The 21,874-nt window shown below is 38.4% G+C and overlaps 1 protein-coding gene across 23 annotated transcripts in view; it reads left to right on the forward strand.

Moving 5' to 3' along the window:
- The window catches only part of LOC114486617 (uncharacterized), a 323,771-nt gene that overhangs the window by 232,424 nt on the left and 69,473 nt on the right, over positions 1-21,874 (forward strand). For 2 of the 23 annotated variants that reach the window (XM_055086208.1, XM_055086210.1), the window contains one exon: positions 20,070-21,012. The exons of 20 other annotated variants lie outside the window; for them this stretch is intronic. The gene's annotated coding sequence lies outside the window, so the exon portion shown is untranslated. Of the gene's footprint in view, positions 1-1,217; positions 1,292-20,069; positions 21,013-21,874 lie in introns of those variants that run through there. One more of the 23 variants, XM_055086209.1, reaches the window with a different exon arrangement.

Here is a 21,874-nt window from a genome sequence, read left to right on the forward strand (position 1 = left end):
GATAATCTGGTGATCCTCTGGAATGCTAGCACCCCACATTAGAAACTGCTTTGATGAGGTAGGGTAGTCAGAAATCTTTCCACACTGGGTATGGCCCAGCGTGGCTAGCTTCTAGTGAGGTTCTAGGATGACTCCCGAAAGATGGGAGAAAGATATCCCACCTCTATTTTCAGGAATCACGATTTCAGCCAGAAGGGTACGCACTGCCACCATCTATGCCAAGTAAGCAACACTACTTCAGTGTTCTGGTCTAATGATAAATTCTTAAAATATATTTTGAAGTATTAGATTTTGAGGCTTTTCTTGAACCTGACATGCTTCTAGACCCGGAAATGTATTATGTGCCTTCCAACTAATTTAAACACCAATGATAAATTCCTTATGAAAGATATAACATACAGCATTAATTATAGGGCCCCATTTTAAATAGCAAGGCTGAAACACTGCTTAAGGAAATTGCCTTATTCAAGTTTCTGAGATCTAGCTCTGTGCTAGTTGGAACAGCATGGCCTTTATGCACACTAATAGGAGTTTCAACTACCATAACATCAAGCCCCTCAAAGGACTTTTTAAAAGAAACATCTTTTTCTATTTTAACAGTGGAGTTGGACTCCCTGAAAATGAGTTCTATATTAGAATGTCAATTACTTTTATTTGCCTTCATTAGTGCTGGTATTGCAAACAATTTGTCCAAGTGGAAGAAAAGAAGAGACTAAAGTCCTTCAATAACCCCTCTCATTAATTCTTTGTGCAAACAAACTCTAGTTTGGGATAAAGCAAGATAACCTAATGGATGTTTTGTAGAGGATGTGCAGCCACTTTGTTTACCAGTTGAGTTTTATCAAATAAAATGGACCAAGAAAAGCCAAGAAAAGTTTGCAGTTCTATAAATCTCAAGCTATATTTTGAACATTCCTGAAACACCCAATCTCCAGACTTCAGCTTTGAATAGATTTATAAGAGTCAAAGGTCACAGTTCTTGCAAACAGAGGAAACAGCACATAGAGTTTTTGTTTATTTTCTGTCTCTTAAAAAAATCAAATATGGCCATCAAGGACATAAAACACTAATACTCAACTACTGGTAGCAGAAGTAGGGCCTGTGGGTGTTTTTGTCTCCTCGGTTACCAGGAGTAACAAAAACAGATGCAGAATAGCTTTCAGGTTTCCTCCATCTTGCTTTAACCAAGGTTTTAATACATTTGTTTTAAATAATAGAGGAATTCCATGAAACATCTGCATGAAGGAAGCAAATCAATTCAGCTGCTCATGAACTTAGGAATATGGACAAGATGGCATGTGGCTTGTATAGCAGAAAGATTTCTTTGGCTTCAGGTTGAAGGACATCCGTTTTCGTTCTAAGATTTCTATTTATTAGGTCTTGGAACTTTGGAAAAGTTATGCAAGTTTGTGGAGGCTTTTATCCCTCATCTGTAACATAATTGATATCCTCTTTGTCTCACAGTGTTACTGAGATGATTATGAGAAATTATTAACAAGGAAACTTTCTTTTTCATTTTGCTTATTTTTGCTTTTTAACGTTAAAGAATAATACAGATTTAAGGTCTCACAATGATATTTTGTAGCTGTGAGTTCTTCCATTCCCAGAATTGCCTCACCTAGATCCCTGCTCTGGAGTGGCTTACCTGCTTTGGCTGGGTGAGATGGGGAAAACCTAGGACAGTGACATCAAGGAGAGCTACTATTGCTCTATTAGCAATATTTATCAGAATTAACTTTCTACTATCTTCAAATTTCATTTTAGAAGACCCTATATCAGTGGCGGTAGTGGCTTCCTATGGCCTTATGTGATGAATGTATTTATAATGGCAGTGGCACTGCTACTAAACATTTAGCTTTCCAAATGAATCAAAAGTAGGAACTGAAAAGATCATCTCTATTCCATACTCAAAATGAATATAAATAGGTCAACCTCTCTGGATTCTTAAAAGTAACCATTTTGCTTTTAACTTTAAATTCTAAGCCCGCAAGGTGAGTATCCTCTCTAATTCTTCCTAGTAAATTATTGATTCACAAATGTTGCTTGTGAATCATAGTTATATATAACTAATTTTTTCATGTATTTCAGAAAGAGTAATTGCTCTTAGGTTCATGTAGCGAAAACTTTTTTTTAACTCAGAACGTCAGTATTTGCCAAAGATCCTGTCTAGAGTTAATACAACTTTTGGTCACAGGTGATTCATTGAAATGTCCCACTTTATCTTTAAATTGTCTCCATTTGCCTCTGCCTCTTTTTAAGCTACGTATATAGAAACTTTCTGTTAATAGTACCCTTAATTAGGAAACTCTAAGTGCCTTTAGCGCATTTCCTTTGGGTCCTAGTTCATTGCCCGCCAGCCTGGGAGTTGGAGGTTCGGAAGGACCGGGCTCTGGGTGCAGAGAGTGCAGGCTGCAAAATCCTGCTTACTCCGTTTAGAGAAATGAACTGCTTTAGGACAGAGGTCCTAGAGCAGATTTCTAAGACTGCAGCCAAATGCATAAAACAGTGAGTCCTAGGATGACTTTAATCTTCCTGAACTAGAAGTTTCCAGGATTAGACGGGCTCTTAAACCGAAATACCTAGCACAAAGTCCGTTGATGTTTAATTTCTCTAAGATGACCTCTTATACCCTTTCAGTTAGACAACTTTCCAGTCAGTTCCGACCTGATTATGGGCCACCTCAGTTGGCATTGTCTCTTGCCCATCATAACATCTTAAAATATATCAATGCCTCTTGATTTCTATAGCTTGAGAAATAACAATTAATATGTTTATGTAACATTGGATTTAGCACTTAACGGAATTTAAATAATATAATGGCATCAACCATCACCAAGTCTTCTTAGGGCATTAAGAAAATGGATGTTAATTTCAGGAAAAGTCCTAAGTCTCTCAGAATGCACAAGCTTTGCAAGAATGAGGGACCAAAAAAAGTGAGGAGTATTTTATTCATGAAAAGCCACTAGTTGGTGGTGGGATACCTTGATCCCAGGGGAGATGTCTTCCTGAAACAAGGATTTGTTCCCCAAAAGCCAGAGGTAGTTCTGACTGTGGAGATTAACTTCTGGACTCAGAGAACATGCCACAAAACTAAGGGGATTCTGGTTTCTGACCAAGAGACCAGCTCTTTAAGTGGTCTACAGCAATTTTTGTTTTACGCGCCAAAGAACACAAAGTTGAATACGAAGTGGTTCTTGCTCTAAATAGTTTTTGAACTGTGCAGAGGCAGCAAGGCATTAATCTTTCCCCTGAAAATTCTGGATACTCCTCAGATAGTCATGGCAATGGCGGAATGTGTGGGGCACTTTTTTCCCATCACTCGGGTAATTCTTATTGTGGGAGCAGCCAGCCATATATTTGGTTATGTTCCTAGCATACGAAAGGATGTTCATTCAGGACATTCAGAATTTATTTTTCTTCTGGCCCGAGTCATCTTTCTAGGTCCAGGGAATATTTCATTTTTACTATGAATTCCTCCTCATCCTTTGGACTCTGTACGCCAGAAGCTTTGAAACATCTTTGTTATAGCACTCGTAAGTTAGTATTACAATGAGTTATGCATGTACTTTTCCATCTACTAGACTCTGAACTCTTCAGGCATTGAGACCATGTATTATTTGTCTTTGCTTCATTTTGATAGGTTTCATTATATTGTCAAATATACACACAGAGTTGAATATTTGTAATAAACAAAGAAAGTTTGACTTTATTTCCATCCAAGAAAAATTTATAAGAGGAAACTCTAGTGTGTTATTCTTTCTTCAAATGTGTAGTTACAATAAACAACAGCGTCCTACTGTATAGCACAGGGAACTATATTCAATATTCTGTGATAAACCATAATGGAAAAGAATATGAAAAAAATGTATATGTATCTATAACTGAATCACTTTGCTGTACAGAAGAAATTAACACAACATTGTAAATCAACTGCACTTCAATAAAATAAATTTTAAAAATGTGTAGTAATTGGTAGTTCATTAGGTGAGGTGGCATTTTCTTAGTGGGAGCAGGTATGACTTTCGTTTTTTAAGACTGTCTGTGATATTGAGGTTTTATAATGTAAGCACATGCTCCTCTGAACTTTTCTAAATTAAGCAACTTATTCTTGAATTCTCGGTTTGGATGATAAAAGATTAACGTGCAGCATCGTATTTGCATGTTATATTGCGGTCTTGGTTTCCTGATGGTCTTTAGTGAGCGTTCCATGTGGGATTGTAATTATCCGGGTACCAATCCCTGCTTTATGTAGATTATTTTATTGACTTTATGAGGTAGATACAAGTTTAATTCTAATTTTATGGGTGGGAGACTTTGAGAGATTAAATAATGAGCTGGTAATAGAGCTGGTAAGCGGTCCGGCTGGATGCTAAGCCAGACCACTCTTTTTAAACAATGAACTGTGTTGCTTTCTTTGTTTCTCTAACTGCTCCCTGCACCCCCCAATCTATTGACCTCAAATGTTACTCTCCCTTGTGGCAGAGTGGGGTGAAGGTCTTAGAAGATCTGGGCACATGCGGAGTGCGCCAGAGGTTACCATCACAGACTGTTTACTGCCGCACTCAGCCAGGAGTTTTCAGGACCCTGGAGGTCTCCTCTCAACACAGGAGCCAGTGTAAATACACAACAAAGGGACCACACCTAGGGAGGGGTTTTCTGTCTATTTAAGTGACCTTGTTCATGGCTCTGGGCCACTGGTGAGCCTTCTCATCGTCAGATATTAAGTTTCCCTTTCTGCAACTTCCTGTAAGCCTGTTTGAAGTTTTTCCCTCCCCGTGTTTTATAGGGTGATAAAGATGTCAAGCTCTTCAAAGACAAAGCTGATATGTAGCTTTTAAATGACATCGTCATCATAATTATATTTGTTGTGCTAATTAGAATTTTCTTTAAAAGAATTAGTTACCCCTGCAGTTCCTACCCTACCTGCCAATCGTCAAAGGATAAGATAAATTCAGTGTTTACACTTTGACATTCACAATCTGTGTAACAAGAGGCGGATCAGAAATTAGATTACTCTTTTTTAAATTGAAGTATAGTTGATTTACAATATCATGTTAGTTTCAAGTGTACAGCACAGTGATTCAGTTTTTTATATATATATATATATATATATATATATATATATTCCTTTGCAGATTCTTTTCCCTTATAGGTTATTACACAATACCGAGTAGAGTACCCTGTGCTGTCCAGTAGGTCCTTGTTGGTTATCTATTTCATATATAGTAGCGTGTATATGATTTCTGATATACGATGTAAGCTGTATGAGGGCTGGGCTTGTTCAGACTGAACAAAGGTCTTTTTTTCTTGGTCCCATATTGCATGAGTGTCAGTGAATATTGCTGGATGCCACCAAGTACTCATGCTTTGAAGAATATAAGAAATGAGTGACAAGATCCATGTACACAAGGAATTGATTATTATTAAGAAAGGTTTCCAGCGAACTCTGGGTCATCAACAGTCCGGGGGCACATTTTTGCTTTTGTAAACTGAATATGAAAACATGACAGGGAATAATAGATGGTTGAAATTTGTTCTGAGTGGTGGTGTTTGAAAGATGAACGCTTGGAACATTTTTACTTTGGTGGACCTCCAAAATGCTCATGGGCCTAGCAGAACTGCAAAAATCAAATCTGAACTTTGGTTCTCAGTGAACACACTGCAGGGCTTGAGGATCTGAGATAATGAACAGAAATTAATCTTAAACTTGCTGACAAGAGTTTGCAAAGAGGCTGCTGACATGAGTTGGTGCTATAAAAGGCAAAGTTGACATGTAATAAAACTGAGGTTAATTCTACCTGCCAAAACATTAGAAAAGTATGCTTATCAAATAGAAAAAAATTACTGAAGTATGTATATAAAGATACCCACAATGGAGTTTTACAAAGAATGGAAGCAAACTCAATAATGAGCATTTCATAAGTGCCCCTCTAAAAACTACTGGTTAGATATAGATGAAACTGTTTTGCATGCTTCTCTTTCTTACGTATTTAATTTGGAGATTTATCTATCTTATTGTGTAACTTGATTTTATATTTGACAAATGAGAGGACGGATCAACTTTTCTGCATTGCAACATTTTTTGGTTAACATTTTCAATGTGTAATTTCAGTGTAGCTAATTTATAATTCCAGTTTTGTCACTTTATTGCGTTTTATTCCTAATATAATGTGCTTCTATATCAAAAGCTGATATGGTACACAAACGTTGTTAAGCATATAAGCTGATGGCATAATTTGCCCTTGACCTTGGATCTTGGTAGTTGCCAGAAAGAACACTGAGGAGGGAGATTTTTGGGGGGGGCCACTTGGGAGACTACCAAAGGCATTAATTTTAAAACGAGACTGGAGTAATTACCCTTACATTTATGTTAGAGGTTAACATTCGTGTTATTTCCTCTTACTGCCTGGCTTTACAGAATCTTATGCCCCACTGCTTTTATTAAATCCAGGTAATAGAGGAAATAACAGTGTTATTAACCTCTAACACTGATGAAAAATTAGTCTTAAGTAAAACATGGTTTAAAATCAGAGCAATTGTGCTAGTCGTCTAGCTGTTTCCCCGACAAAGCACAGTAAGGCTTTGTGTACTCACTGTGTCCATATTTATTATTATAAAAGTAAAAACAGAGTATAATATGAAATAAATCTCTGGGGCAATAGGGATTAGATTTTAATACATACTATACTCCTACTAATAAATGTTATAGGTTTGCATGACATTAAACAAATAAGTACTGATTTTAAAAAGTACAACTTTACTATGCCTGAAAAAGGAATTAGTTTTGATAACTTGACTACTTTCACAAGAAAGTACTTAGAAATTTAATATATAATAACTGACCCTATCAGAAGTCTTCAGTGCAATGCTTCTAAACATAAATATGTTTAAGCTGGGTATTACTGTAGAAAAATTCTTTTTCCATGCACGTTTGCATTTAAAACATTAATTTTTGAAGTGATTTTTGATATTTAGGCAGAGGAACATTTTGCCTTCCTGGTTATATAATATATATATATGTGTGTGTGTGTGTGTGTGTGTGTATGTATATATATATATTACATGGTTTTGTGGGGATGGTTATTCCACTGGAGACCACAAAGTAACTGTCTCAGATAATTTTATTATTTTTAGACAAATGTGAAAATATAGACTTAATAAATAAGGTTAAGGTAATAATTTATTAAGAAAAATATTCTTTACAGAAGAAGAAGAATTTGTTATCATAGTTTGTTTAGTTACAACCCTAAGTATAATTTATGTTTTGATTCATAAATATTTTATTTAAATTTAATATTAAAGCAACACATCTACTCTATCAAGTACAGCATATCCGTATCTATCTGAGTAACTTTAAAGGGTTTTTTGATTGTTTGTTTGACTTTTAAATATACCCTTCTGCCTAACTTTTTAGTGAATTGCCAAATTATTTGAAGGTAATTTTTCTCTTGTGAAATAAAACATATCTTTTAATTGTAAGCATATTGTTTTCTAAACTACACAATGTACTTTTTAAAATAATGCAGTATTGAGATTTCTTTTTTAATCTATTATTTTAGCTCAAATATAGAATTAATATAATTGATTAGAACAAGTATCATTATGGAGAGAGATCATTTTGTTTTATGTCTTTATTCAAAGGTTTATGTGGGAGAACATTAATATATTTAAAAGGATTTTTGTGAATTAAATGACATCTTATATATATAAATGTTTTATAATTATGCAAATATGAAATATTATGTAAGAATACTATTCTCATGACTTACAGTGGAAAAGATATATGAACATCATAGTATTCATAGCATTTCTATAGTATATATTTGTCTAATAGAAAACAATAAAGAAAAGTAAGTGCTGTACTTCTTAAGCTTTAGGTGAATATGCATTCCAGTGGCAGGAACAGTCCTATGTGAAGACTCAATAACCCATTTATCTTTTAAATTAGCAACCACTTCAATGGTTAAATGAATATTTCTAAACCAAAAATTACCCTTCAACATTACTGACTGGAAACTTAGTTAGTATCCAAAACAAGCCTGTCACTAATGAACTTAGTCTCCAACAAAAGGAAAAGGCGGTATCAAATCTCAGCTGTGGATGTGTTCAGTTCCCTTATTCTAACCACATTAGTGCACTGTATTTTCCCACTTAGAGAAGCTTTTGTGTACTGAGCATGTGGCTGTTTAAATGCCCCAGCGGGGCATCCAGAGGCTGTGAAAAAAGGAAAAATTATTTGGAACAATTTACATTCGTTCAAGGGCAACGTTAAGCATTTTACAGCTGCTTTATTGCTATTCTTGTGCTGTTTAAGCTGTCTTTCATGTCAAAAGTCCTTTCCTGCTTACAGATCATCAGGAAGCATTCTGCTGCGTGCTGTTTGCCCAAGTTCCTTCAGGGCTCTGGGCCTTTGATCACGGATACCATTTGCAATCTGGTTAAAAATAGGAGGCTGCTGAGATAAGCCGGGGTCCTGGCAGTGAGGACCAGCCCTTTCCTTTTAATTTTTCAACTTTGTTCTATTGTTTTTTTTAATATGGGAACACAGGATCCCTCACAGAAGAATCGTGTTCAGGAATTAGAGCACGCTTAGAGGTGTAAGAACTTTAAAGGTGAAGAGAGTTTATTAAAGATTTCCACTTCACGAACCCAGCCTCACCATTTCAGTAAGTTCAAGTTTTAAGAGACGTGGATATGTTATTTCCTTTGGCTGTAACGCAAGCAATACCCGCTTCTCTTACATTGAAGATATACTACTTGTTACCCATTTTCTAGATTCTGCTGCCAGTGTGGCTTTGAAACTAGGGGAGTATCTCCTTTGTGGGAAAAAAAAATATGATCAAGATTGTTGTTAGCAAACCTAATGTAAAAGAGCAAGAATATAATTGAAATTACAGTTTGATAATGATCATTATAAGGATCAAGCCAAAGGAAAAGGACTCATTTTAATTTTCTATTTACTTATTACTTATCAGTGCTTTCTTAAGTTTGTCCACTTACTGAAAACAAAAGCATGAGGATTTATTATATACGGTTTCTTGTTTAGTTTCTCTAAGAATTCCAATGACCATAAATTTATTAATTTACAGTGTAGGGAGATGGTGACTTGTTCATTATTGTTTGCTTAAGCAACAAATCAAATATGCCACAAAGCATGAAATTAAAGACTTATTTGGAAATAAAACATAATCGAGGTGCTAAAAATACCATAACTTTGAATATTAGAATCTCAATATGATACTCAGGGTGAAACATTTAGTATGAAATGAAAGGTACTAGAAGGGGTCTTGGGAGTTTCATGAATTTCTCTGCCAGCAGGCAGGACCATTTATTTGTTCATTTACCCAAATAAAGATCTGTGCAAAGCCAAATCCTGTAATGTAAAGCAGGATATGAGGGTGCCGTCAAAGAGGCTAAAAAGGTGTTTGTTTTAATGGCACGTCCATTCTTGGCGGTTGTGGAGCCTGTGTACATTTTGCAGGGACAGGGAGGAATTAGTCAAAGGATGAACCGTGGGAATAAATTTGGAGAGTGGGGCTAGGGAGTGAGATTTGAGGCGGAGGAATGAGTTTATACACATTCCGGGATACAAGGGCTTTTGGAGTGTTACTGGGTCTGCAGGTGACGCAGCGATGCGCGGTCGGAGCGCGTGTGGTGGGTCTGAGGAACTGGGCTGGGAGTGGAGGTTTGGGGGTAGTTTTCGGAGCTGGACGGGGCCGGATCATGGGCGACCATACGTGCTGTGCGCGTTGAATTCTGTTACTATTCTTCTCTAATCGCAGTGTAATAACTTTTGCTGCTGGGTTTTCTGTATTAATTCATATTTGTAAAAATTCCTATATGCCTAACTTTCAAAATAGAGCAGAAAACTTTATAAGTTGTTTTGGTGTTTGTGTTTGACTATCACCAAGTGTGATAGCTTACGCTCCAGCAGACCCAATACTCCGGTTTAATCAGATCAAGCGTCACATTACAAACCGTTTTACATATAACAAATGTTCCAATCCGTATCTTTAGAATGGAGGCAGTTGTCTCTGAAAGGGCGTCCTTCCTCCTGAAAGTCGAACTCGGAGGTTTTTTGAGCTTGGTGTTGCGATTGCTGCTGCTTTGAGTACCTTGACCTGCAGAATACACACCTTTGTCACTTTGCAGTGTCCTACGATGGGCGTTTTAGATCTCTGTCTAGAAGCCGTAACGGAGTTAGGCACACCAGGGAAAAGGACTGGATTTCACTGAAAAGATGGAATATACATTTGCACTAATGTCTGGAAAATCAACTTGCTCCTAAATTTTAAAGGACTGTGGGAGGAATCTGAAATTTTTGCAGTACCCTTTTACGATATATTCTGGTAAAGTCATTTGGCCCCTAAGCCTCAGAAGGTTAATTGGATCTCTCGTAATGAGTGACTACACCCAGTAACACATGGTTTGGGAATTTATTTATTAATTAAGAAATTGTTATTGTTCAGGCAATAACATTGAGGTACTAAATTCAACTCTCTTTTATTGAGTGGGATTGTTCTAAATATGTTAGTTTTATGGCTTCGGTAATGAAAATTATTAAAAATGGGCACTAAGAACCAACTTAAATTAAAAAAAAAACACCTATGTTGCTCAAGTATGTTTTTCATCTACACGTCTAGCGAATAGCTTTTATGTAAATTTGAACCTGCTTTGAGCTTTGGGGGACAGGTATAATAGTACTAAATCGGGTATTTGCCACGTAGCAGAGGTAGCCGCTGAGTGGTAATTTTGTTGGTTAAAGGAGTGACTCTTAATTACAAGAAAGCCGTAGAGAAGCAGGAGGAGGGTGGGGAAGGTAAGGCTTGACACTACTGTGTAATTAAGCAAGGGAGAGAAATAGTTTGTGAATACAGCTCTGTATCTCATTTGCCTCTCCTCCTACTTCCTTTCTTGTTTCCCAGTTTTGCTTTCTTCTTTCTCTTGTTCTCCTTAGCTGTAAAACATATATTTATTGCCTATTTTAGAGCTCAGTAAGCGTCATACGTATGTAATTTTCCTTAATGGAATAGCTTATTACTTTTTCTGATGGCTGATCTATGAAGGAAAATTTATTTCAAAGAGGCCCGTTGTATAAATGTGTCAGGAATTTGTGATATCCTACATGGCACCTTCCCAAGAAAGAGGGAGAAAGATACTAATTAACATGACTACAGCATACCCATGTACTAAAACAGGTTCTGTTAAGGGATTAAATCTTCTGCAGAAAAAGAGATAAAGGGATCCTAGAAGTGACTACTGCATTAAACCCCACAGTTGTAGAAGAATAATTTGCAAGGATGTCTTTTTCTTTAATCATTTTACCTCTTAGATTTTCTCTTCTTTTAAGGATGTTCTCTGTCTCAGTACTTGAATTCTCAGATTTTTAGCATACGTGTCTCTGGGCAATGGAGAGCTGTCGAGAAGCTCAAATACCTCCAGTAAGAAGGTCTACATAACAGTTATGCGAGAGAGCACATTTAGAAGATGAGGAACTTCCATGCTGGAAAGACTGGTTGGGTCTCTCAGATGGTGGAGAGGTTGTTATATGGGATCATTTATGAAGACCATCCCCCAAATCTAGACCACCAGGACTTGAAATAGTATGGAGGGGGGGCTTCCCTGGTGGCGCAGTGGTTGGGAATCCGCCTGCCAATGCAGGGGACACGGGTTCGTGCCCCGGTCCGGGAAGATCCCACATGCCGCGGAGCAACCAAGCTCGTGCACCGCAGCTACTGAGCCTGCGCTCTAGAGCCCGCGTGACGCAACTACTGAAGCCTGCGTGCCTAGAGCCCGTGCTCTGCGACAAGAGAAGCCACTGCAGTGAGAAGCCTGCACACCACAACGAAGAGTAGCCCCCGCTCAGCGCAACTAGAGAAAGCCCACGCACAGCAGCAAAGACCCAACGCAGCCAAAAATAAATAAATAATAAATAGATAAATTTATATATTAAAAACAAAGAAATAGTATGGGGGATAGGAAAACTTTATGTAGACTTCTAGTTGGAGACACTTCATGACTTTGAGGGGAAGGCTCTAGTGCTTAAAATACCAACATTTACAAGTACCAGGTTCCTAGGAATGGTAAGATCCTTAGACAGTTCTCTGACAGTCCACCGTGGCATTCTCAGAATCAGATCCCTTTAAAAACAAAAATATACCACACTAAAACAATCTTAAATGAATCTCAATATTGAGAGAAGAATAATATGTATACAGAATTTTTCCAAAGGAAAAAAAAGAGGTACCTAAAAGCTCCTGTGCCAGAGCAATTTCCTTTGAAATTGCTATGTGAGAGGTACTAAGAAACAGAAACCTTTTGGTCCTGGTAGATTTAGGAGACTTTGCAATTATACATCACAAGATATCATTAGAGATTTCCGATGAGTAAAACTGCCGTAAACATTCAACATATAAAATTCTTAGACATTATCCACAGGTATTGGAGAATTCATATATGAGATAAACGTTATAAATGTGAAAAGTAAAAACCTAAGGTGAAACTCAGATATTGGAAATCATCCCAGTTGACCCAGGGAAGAAACCCTACATCTGCGGTGGATTGTATTAAGGACTTCAAAATGCAAGGATTCTTTTTTGATAGTTAGAAATTTAGTTGCTTTATGACTTAGGGAAAGGCTCTGAGATGTTAATACGTGTGAAGAGAGGTTGTGTGCGTCAGGAGGGTATAGATCGGTAATGGACTGGTGGACTTGGGGGCAGTTGTAGTTTGGCGCTATCTATCAGAAAGAGCATAGAGTGAGGGAAATGCTTCCACTTAGAGAATATCATACTTCTGGAAAGAGATACTTGGTACCACTAATATGAAAATCATCTAACTACCCCCGTTCAATCAGGTTCTATGATCATCTTCAGATTATAATTTGACTTCTATGCACCTGCTAATTTAAAAAGAAAAACTTCAGAAGATGTGAATATCTAGTCTTTTGGGCAGTTTTATTTTTTACTCTGTGTTACTACAGTAAAAACATTGATTGTACACAGTGTCTTGTGAATTAGATTATTCTGAGGTGTTCATGTGTAGTTCAGAGAACTTTTTTCACTGGCATGATCACTGCATACAACATTTTGAACTAGACCCAGGATTTTGATGATTAGCCTCTGAAACTTCGTCTGGGACTCAATGACTGGTTTGTGCAAGTTAGAGAATGTTGCCTCTTCCTCTGAGTAGAGTTGGAGATAGTGATGACACGGGAATTGGGTGTGAAGAAGCCAAGAGTTTATTTGTGGCCACTGTAACATCACCAGGTAATAATCAGAGAGATGATAGAAAGCATTCCCACTAGATGTGTCCACACAAGGTTCACCCCTTCGAGGACACATATACTAAGAACTCAACTCACTTCCCTTTAGTGGCTCAAGTCTTCAGACTTTCTTTCCAGTTTTCACAAAGCGTTTGTTTCCAGACTTGACCATCAGTTGAAGCTTAGAGGTTTCCACGTGTTTTCCTAACCCTATCGTTTCAGTCGGCCTTTATTTCCTGAGGTCTGTTTTTCTCTGCAGGTTTCATTCCATTTTTTTTTTTCTTTGCTTGAATCAACAGCAACTTTTAGGCCAAACGGAACAGAGCACGAAGTATATCCTATAAATCTATGAATGGCACAGGGCACGCCCAGTTTTGGAGCTCTTACTGCCTTCTGTATTATTTGTTACTCATGAGTGTAACCTAGCTTATTCGTGCCTATATTTTCATACACCTTTTCCTTTCCTATCATTTCATGTTTAATACAGATCTATTCAGGATTTTCACTGGGGCTGCTTCCTAATGTTATTTCATAGGCATCAATATAAGATTTCCACTTAAAAACAAAAACAAACGAAGAATAAACCTCTTCCAGATTTTCTGATAAAGACAGGTGTGTGGGGGGTGCATTGGCCTCATACCTTTGAAAATAATATGTTGGTTTGTGATGATTAAAGGGGAGAAGTGGAATGGGAATAGAAAAAAGTAGCAATAGTTTGCCTACAAGAGACTCAGATTAGATGTAAGGATTCAGTTGGAGCAGGACGAGGGAGGTGTGAGTATTGACGTGGGTAGAGATTTACCGACCATACGTGGGAACATGCCAGGAGGCCAGCCAGGGAAACAGCTCAATGGGAGATGCCAGGAGAGCTAAGACCTCATTACAAAGCTGGGTGACTGCATCAGAATGGGCACTTGAATTCCAGTGTACACACATTTGAATTTCCCAGGCCAGGTCCTCCGTGTCAGTCAAGAGTACACCCAAGTCATCCCCGGTGTCGAGTTACCATTGCACGATCCACGGTCCTGTAAGCTCCTCAGTTATCTAAAGGTCTCCACTTTTTTGGGAGCTCAGGGGCTAGTTAAGAAGCCTTAACATTTTTCTATTAAAAATGACACACACACCTTTTCCCCTTCAGTGGCACGTACAAGTCTAGTTAGCTGAATGTATTTTAGAAACAATCCTACCACTGCTGCAATGGGTGATGACACACGTTTAGTAATATATGAGAGTAAGATTAGTTGGTATTTGCTGTCACATGCCATTAATTCATCAAGTAAATTCCTGTTTGTTCTGAATTTCACCCAAGAACCCCAAAGTATGTGATTCCATGACACATTCTGTCCTGAACTTGGCAATGTCCCTTTTCTGTCCTCCCTTTGCCTGGCCAGGCCTATTTTCGGATCTCCTGACAGTGGTCCAACACCCACATTACAAACCTTTAAATTTTGATCTGATGTCTTTGATTCATTCGGCTCCTATTCCTCTTTGTCTGATCTTTTCATAATTCCTCTACTCTTGTCTCCTTTCCTTTATCATCTTTCTTAGCGCCAGTCTCCTCTTCCACCCACATATAATCTATCCATCTTCACTGTCAGTTGCCTGGTCATCCTCAGCCAGAATGTGATGATACTGTACTTCTTTACAACATATTTTCGGATTGTAACATAAAATATTATGCCAATTCAATGGCATAAAAAGATTTGTGACACTATGCTTATTTTTCACATAGGTAGGTCTGCCCTCATCATCTTGTTGGGGAGTTGAGCAGTTTATTATAGAGATTTCCTCCATCCCTAAGGACCACCAGAATCAAGGCTTTTATTACACACGGGAATAATAATAAATACCTTGTGCGTGGCATCCTGGCTTCTGAGTGGGGACAAAAGATGTATCAAGCTGCAAGCCTGGTATAATTTTCTTGAAAACATAGAAGAAAGATGATTTAAACAGGGTTTTCATCATCACAGATTCTGTATGTCTTTGTAATGCCCTGGCCAGTTAATTTCGTCTCTCCCTTTTGCTACGTTGTCTCCATTGGATTGTTCTGATACCCCCTGGAGTGAGAAAAAACAACTTTTTCCATTTCTGGAAATAAAGAATCAGAAAGATTCTTTAGGCATCTTTACTACAGACTTCTTTTCTCTTTGTTGCTAAGCAAAGGAATGGGAAGGTTAAGATGAATCTTGAGGACGTTACGCTAAGTGAAATAAACCAGCCACTAAAGAAAAAACACCATATAAGTCTACTTACATGAGGCACCTAGAGGAGTCAAATTCATAGTGATAGAAGTAGAATGGTTGTCAGGGACTGGAGGGAGGCGGCACTGAGGAGTTATTATTTAACGGATGCAGAGTTTCAGTTTTGCAAGATGAGAATAGTTCTGTGGATGGATGGTGGTGATGGTAGCACAACAATGTGAATGCATTTAATGCCACCTAACTGCACACTTAATCGTTAAGATGATCAATTTCATGTTATGTGTATTTCACGCCGATTAAAATTTTTTTAGACTTCACTTCTGACATGTGAAACTAATTATAGATTGCCTACTATGTGCCAGATGTTGAACTAGATACTTTACATACATTTTTCCTGCTAAATATTATTATTCTCATTTTACCAGTGAAGTAACAGGAGTTTATAGGAGTTAAAATAATTTCATGAGATTATGCAATAAAGCAGCAGAAATGAAATCTGAATCCAAGCCCTGTGGTCTTCATTACCCCACACTGCTGCTTCCCACGTGGAACTAACAGCCTTGTGCAGACACACACACACACACACACACACAGAGAATTCTGTACATAATATGTATTACTCCTTAGCTTAAATTAATCGTGTTGATTACCATAAATACAAATGTTGATGCTATAGCCACTTAATTAAAATGGCAAAGTTAATCCACTTAATCACCTTCTAGTACAAGGCATGGACCAGCTCTCATCGCTAAACGAATCTGAGAGGAAGAAGTGCCTGTGAACGAACAGCTTTTCTGTTGCCTCAGGAAGCGGGGAACGAGTCTGATTGCTTAGGCTTCGGGGGCTTTGCAATTACACCCTGGCATTTCAGAGACGGCAATTTAAAATTTAAGTTCCAAAAAGGCTCAAAACCAAGTCCGTCATCTGACATTTTTTTCTCCCACGGCTTTGGGATCACTTTGAAATGGTATCTTGTGGAACCGCTAGAAGATTTTTCTAAGCATTGTTTTTGTTTGTTTGTTTTGTTTTCTGTTTTTGCCTCTGAATGAACTTAATATGTGTTCACTGTGTAACAGGAACAGTCTGTCGATGGCAGAAATTGGGTCCCCAGTAACCAAAATGGCCTCAGCCTTGCTGGAGCGCGTATTTCCTGAGTAGTGGGCACAGATGCAGGGTAATTGGCTACGTCCCGGTTGTAAGTACAGGTATGTTAACTGTGGGCCTGAGGGGAACCTCCATTTTGGGTTGTAGTTTATTATTAGGTGAGGAAATGACTGGACACCTCCAGCTGCCATTAATCAGCCGCAGAGTCAGACTGGAGCCAAGTGAGAAGCCTGCGGGTGGACCCTCCCAGCGCTGTGGAAATACAAGAAGACAGAGACAAATGGTTTCCAGCCTAGCAGCACTAAGCTCTGCCCTTTCACAGTCCTTAACATGCGTGTTCAAATTGATTTAGTTCATTTACCCCCCTCAACCTAACCATCTATTTTCCTTGAAGACTGACAGTTTTATGTGTTGCTACCATGTTATTATGCGTTGCTGCTCTGCCGGTAGCTATAGTGTTTCAGAAACTTTTACCTTCAGACATAAAGGATGAGTGAGAAGGGGGGAGTGTGGAGAAAGGAAGGTGAGGGTGCATCATTTTAATTCCTTTTTTATGGGGTGCAAAACATGCCCATCACGGCACCGGCTTTCTCTCTCCTCTCTCCCTCTCTTTTCTTTATTCCTTTTCTGTGTCAATGATTTCCATGAAAAAGGCTTGAATAAAATTTCTCACTTGAGAAACACATCTGTCAGGTGATGTCAACGCCTGGCTTACTCCTCTTCCTGTTGGGTTGCAAGCATGGCATTCTCTCATGTTCCTGGAATGCTGACATAGTCGAGTGGCGAAAGCCAAACACAGGTAGGGTCAAGCTGAAAAAATCGACGGGGGCCTTCTGTCCTCAGCTGAGCTTTGGAGGGAATGGGAAGAATCCAGAAGCAATTTATTGTCCCTGCTGCTATGTCAGTTCAGAAAAGGGGGATGGATGGTGGAGAGGAACAAACGAGACAGCAAACAGCCCCCTGTCAGCTGCAAGGACTTCAGTCAAGACATTCCAAGTGCTTGTCCAGTTGGAGACATTTGCCTCAGGATAAGCAGGAATTCAGAGCTGACACTCAACCCTCAACATTTTTGGAACTGGATGAAAGTGCCTTATCTGAACATGTAAGAATATTTCTGGCACTGAAGGCCAAAGACTAAAATTCAGAGTTAAAATAAATACTTGGAGAAGGAAAGGAAACAGTGAGGTTAAAGATTTGATCAGATATGAACCTCGAAGCTCGCTGACTTTACCATAGCCTGGTTTTATTCCATCCGGTTTTCATGTACTAATCTATGCAACAGCACTCAGAAACACTCTCTTTTTACTCTTCCTGCTTTTGTGTCAAAGGGTAGAAGATGACAATTCCATTGATTTATGTTGACGAATACAAACACAATAAGCAAAATAAAATTAGATAAGCCAGTTTGAAGTGTGTAACCAGTTAGGAGTATTATCCACTCTTTCCTGTGCACCACTATTTAGTTATATACAGTATCTGATTCTATGCACTAATCATAATTATTACCCAGTAATAGAAAAGGTTTAAAATCTTATCCTTAGAATGAATTTGCCATTTTATGATAAAATGGAATCTTGGAGAAGGACACTTAGTGAGATAGACACATGCTTACACACACACACACACACACACACACACACACACACATTAAAAATAATACTATTACTCTAGTACAGATTAAGCTTAAGGATCGGGGTTTTAGTCACCTAGTGACTTTCCCGGTGGGCCCTCTCTGGGTAGCTGGAGGTCACAGGGAGGACCCCGTCCCCAGCCCCGAGTGGGTGTTGAAATGGTATATGTGGTAATCCTTGCACCATAAGCATTAGATGACAGTCCCTTGTTTCCCCGCAGTTCTCAGGGTTTGCACGGTTGACTGTTCCTAATCAGAGGTCACCTCAGTGACACACGGAGCTCCTCTGAAGCAGGGCACCCGTAGGGCCTTAGGGAAATGAAGCATGTGGTTACTTTAGCCAGACATTCAGTCTCCGTTTGATGACTGGGGGATGACTGAGAAAGCCTTACTGACTTCCACAGGCCTTTCTGCAATCTCGTGCTCAAGTATTGTTGTGGGTTCGGTGCTTGGAGTATTGATTCAGCCCTGCCTTGCGAGGTCCAGGTGGGCAAATGAATTACCCACACTGGCCATCTGCAACAACTGAACTTTCCTTGATGGGATGCTATGCAAATAGCACTTGGTAACACAAACCTGCACAGTATGAAGATCCAACAGATCACAAAACGACTGCCGGGAATCTGTTCTCCTGACAGCAAACTTTCAGTTATTTAAAATTTCTTTTTAAAGGGCACGAGAACATATGTGCACAAACTACTCATTCATTGAAAAAGTTACCTTTATTGTTTTGGAAATGTGATGCAGAAACTTTTATAATACTACTGGGAAGTGGGAGATTGTATGACCATTTGTTCAGAATCCAAAATTGGGATATACATTGTAAAACATTAGTGCTGCCTTCCTGGGAACCCTAAAGCAGATGTTTATAATCAAGAATGTTCCAGAAAATTGGAATAAGTGATTGCCACAGTAATAGCTTAGATAATATTTTAGTCGCCGTTAGTCATATTTTATCTGTGTCAATCTTTTCCCTAACGAAGTAAAATAAAAATGAATCACTAAAAACATCTCTACTTGAATAATCCAAGGGAATCTCTCGGGAGTCAGAGGAGAATCCGGGCAGAGAAAGAACTGATAAAACCGGTCATCTTAATCTGCCACTTTCTTCATCCTGCCAGAAAGTTAGCAGTCCAATATGGCTTTCTGGTGTACAAACTAAGCTTGAGAATGATCGGCAATGTATAAAAAACCTGTAATTAAAGACTTGGATGTTTTCTTTATTGGCTTTTTCTTTTAAATAAGCACACCTCTTCAACTGTAGACAAAGCCTCTCGGTGGCTATTTGTTTTTTTTTTTGCGGTACGCGGGCCTCTCACTGTTGCGGCCTCTCCCGTTGCGGAGCACAGGCTCCGGACGCGCAGGCTCAGCGGCCACGGCTCACGGGCCCAGCCGCTCCGCGGCACGTGGGATCTTCCCGGACCGGGGCGCGAACCCGTGTCCCCGGCATCGGCAGGCGGACTCTCAACCACTGCGCCACCAGGGAAGCCCGCTATTTTTATTTGAATAAAATTGCGTTTAAGATTGTTAAAAAATGCAAGTTTTTTTTACACATTAAGTCATGATTTGTGTGTGTGTGTGTGTGTGTGTGTGTGTGTGTGTGTGTGTGTGGCCTTGTTATAAAGTACTCCTTCAGAAGATTTGGATCCATTAAACATGTTTGAGGGGAAGGTATAAGTGGCCTTATGCTACCAAAGAAAAATTTGTGTTTCATAGGGGTGGATGGAGAATAACTGAAAAAGAAAGTTAAATTTTATTCTCAAGTATAAATTATCATAGCACAATATGCTTATCTCTTATATTCTTTCTACCTTATAACATTTACTGAAAGGGTCAATCTTGCCTTTTCTTGTTTTCTGTTTTCCTGCAGGACACTATTAGATATAGAAGGGGAACTGCTCCTTTGACCAAAGGAAAATGGCCCTGACCTTCCCTTAGGGTCAGTCAATGCAGAGAGCGAAGTGTTAAGGGTGATGTGCTATGCTTTGAAGTCCTAAGGGTCCAGGCTTTCTGCTGTAGAGCAGTATGCTTCAACTTGGTTATATGGTGGTACAGTGTATAAACAAAAGAAAGAGGATCAAGGTACAGATGTCACTGCAAAAGAATATGCAATCACCTGGATAATTAATTCTTTTTAGTTAAATACTTGTGACTGAGTTATGTTTATACTACGAGAGGAGGGAAGTGATTTTGGAAGACTTTCCGTGCAGACACCCGCTATCGGTTATATCAAACAGCGCCTGACATAGCATCAACACCCTGTAAGAATACAGATTACTCTCCAGACTTCCAGAAAATACAGCCCAGGCAGAATAGGCAGACAGTGATTTCTTCTAGCTATGTTAACTTTAAATCTTAAATCATATACTATTCCACGTCCTTCAGAACTGACGACAGCAAATACAAGAGCTGGCCGTCGTGAATCCAGCTCATTATTTTCTTCAAACTGTGGCTCGTTTGGCTGTATATCTGTTTTTATTTGTAGTGAGATCTTCATGCTTGCCTTTCTATTCTGTTTACTTTTTTATTTTCTTTGTTTCCCCCTAATCAATACAGTAAGTATAGGGGTAGCTCCTTTTCAAGCTTTCTCGAGGGCTTTGGTGGCCTCTTGTATCCTGCAGTATGACTTCTGGAAGGGCTGAGTTAGAATGAGGGAGTTCTTGAAAATATTGTTTTGATTTTGCCTCAGGAATTTAAATCCTGAACTTTCATAGTCTGACCGTATGCAATACTAAAATATTTATCAATAATTTGGAATAATTTCTTCATTCTAAACCACACAATTCAAGAATGAAAACTTGAGAGTTTAATGACAGAGCAGTTTGATATACATGTATGTATATAATTTGTGTATAACGATATATATGCAGCTATATATCGTTATACACAAATTATATATAAATATGTATGTATAACTTCCATATACACACACATAAACACTCGCTTTCCCTTGGTGTGTGAACGTATAATACCAGAAACAGAGTGAAACAGATTTCCCTTGTGCTTAAAAGTTACCGTGCTGAATTTTGTTTAATTCAACAAATATTTAAAGAACTACAACAGTATACTAGATATTAGCAACAGAGAGAAAGTAAGATAGATAGATTTTTGTCCTTAAGGTACTTATGGTATAATTTAGGAGACTGGAAATTAAATAGAAAATTTTTGTGTGTGACAAGGTAAGCAGCAGAAGTGCTATGATAAAGCCCGTCCAGGCTGCTATGTACTACAGGTATACAAACTGGGCTAGAGGGTTTCAAAAATGTACATATAATTGATAAGAAAAAAATTTGACCTACAAGGTTGCATTTGATTTGAGCTTTTCTTTGTGGATGATCATCAAATTTATACAATAATCTTAAAACCCACCTTGTTTTTCTTAATTATGTTCCTGACTAGATATAAATTTCTTTCCTTTGCAATTCTGACATTTTGTTATCCTGTGATTAAAGAAATTTTATGTAGCTGCCGGTTTTGTAAGGAGTACAAGATTTAAAGAATAAACAACACTCCCCTTATTCCCATCCCTATTCTTTTTGTTGTTGCCAACTTTGGTGAATTTCACAGAACTTAGCCCTATCTATTTTAGAGACAGTTTTAGAAATTTTGTGAATCATTTATTAAATTATCACCTTGGTACTCGACTTTGATGTAATGATCATTACATAAATTAAT

Source organism: Physeter macrocephalus, chromosome 7 (assembly GCF_002837175.3).
Source record: "Physeter macrocephalus isolate SW-GA chromosome 7, ASM283717v5, whole genome shotgun sequence".
NCBI classification, from domain to species: Eukaryota; Metazoa; Chordata; class Mammalia; order Artiodactyla; family Physeteridae; genus Physeter; species Physeter macrocephalus.